Source organism: Rhagoletis zephyria, unplaced genomic scaffold, assembly GCF_001687245.7.
Source record: "Rhagoletis zephyria isolate East Lansing unplaced genomic scaffold, Rhagoletis_zephyria_1.1 Rzeph_scaffold_64850, whole genome shotgun sequence".
Lineage (NCBI taxonomy): Eukaryota > Metazoa > Arthropoda > Insecta > Diptera > Tephritidae > Rhagoletis > Rhagoletis zephyria.
The window spans coordinates 1-1,473 of NW_016221901.1; the positions used below are offsets into that span (position 1 = coordinate 1).

Genomic DNA, 1,473 nt, shown 5'->3' on the forward strand with positions numbered 1-1,473 from the left:
TTAATACCTTAGTAAAGCTCTCAAATTAATTTTAAACCATCCTTCGCTAGACGTATACATAATAATAACTAAGTAATATTACTACTAATTAAGTTAACAACAACAAAACATTTTAAAATAAAATTAAAAACAAAAATAAAAAAATAAAGTAAAAAAAATCGGTAATCTTGAAGAGCTACCGACGACATTTGGAGATGCGGGGCATCGATCCCCGTACCTCTCACATGCTAAGCGAGCGCTCTACCATCTGAGCTACATCCCCTGTTGGTTGCTGGCGCGATAATTGCTAAAATGAAACTTAACCGAAAGTAGTTTTCGCACTGCTTTATCGGCATTACTAATAGCCAACAGTGACTGTGCATGACCAGTGTCGTTTGTGTGTATACGCGTTGATAAAAAAAAACTGTTCATACATACGTACATGTGTATGTTTGTTTGGCAGCAATGGTGCGTTATTGGGTTTTGAAAGAGAAGCTCTAGGGCGAAACGTATAAAAATAGAAAAAAGCTTCTTGCCTGCGAAAAAATTATAAACTACGTATGAAAAAGCTTTTTAGTAAAAATACTTTTAAAATTTATGTACATATGTTTGTATGAATGCATGTATAAAAATCTATTGCTGATTTTAATGAAGTTAGGTCGTTCACAATAGCTTGGTTCCATGTTTTTTTTTTTATTTTATGGGGTTTTAAGCATAATTGTAAACCTGAAAAAATTAAAAAAAATTTCTGTTTATTGGTCAGGTTGTTTTCGAAAACAATATCGGTGAGGCAAACAAAGAATTATTATTATGAGCCTTGAGCACTGCGACCTCTAAGGTGGTCTATTGTGCGTGAAACAAAGAATTGCTTATCAACCATGTACTTGGACAAAATCAACCAAACTGGAAAATAACTACCAATAACTTTTTTAGTTATGAATTTTAATAAAAACCATAGTTTTATTCTATTTTGTTAGTTATTTCAATAAAAATTAAAATTGTTTATTAAGGAAGTTTTTATTTAACTAATGATATGGTATTTGAGATCATATAAAGGCAACAACGATACTTCATCATTTGAAAAAAACTTCAACTGGAGTCATTTTAAATAAATACAGTGACTCGAAAAAAGCGCTTCGTATTTTTTTTTATTATGCACAATGTTTCTCAAGTAAAATTTTTGTTGCTATTTTTTTCTTGTATAAAATATTGTTTGCGCTCTAACCAAACCCATAAATATCAAAGATTCAAGCTATATTAAATATTTAGAAAAATTCAAAAAAAAAAATCGACTGAATTTCAAACTTTTTACTCTGAATTTTTAGAACAATTTTGGGTACACAGTTCTATAGCCTATGGCTTTTTAGTATAACTCACAAATGTGCAGCTATATATTTAAAAAAAAAAATTGCCACCTGTCTTTAGAGGTTTTTCATTTAACAATTGTCATTTATAAAAACTTGCTTTGATTTTATTATTTCATTTTTTTTTTTT

The 1,473-nt window shown here is 29.3% G+C and overlaps 1 non-coding gene across 1 annotated transcript; it reads right to left on the bottom strand.

Annotated features, from left to right (window-relative positions):
* Positions 1-189: 189 nt before the first annotated feature.
* TRNAA-AGC (transfer RNA alanine (anticodon AGC)) lies at positions 190-262 on the bottom strand. The gene has a single exon. It is a non-coding gene; the product is annotated as a tRNA-Ala (tRNA).
* Positions 263-1,473: the final 1,211 nt, after the last annotated feature.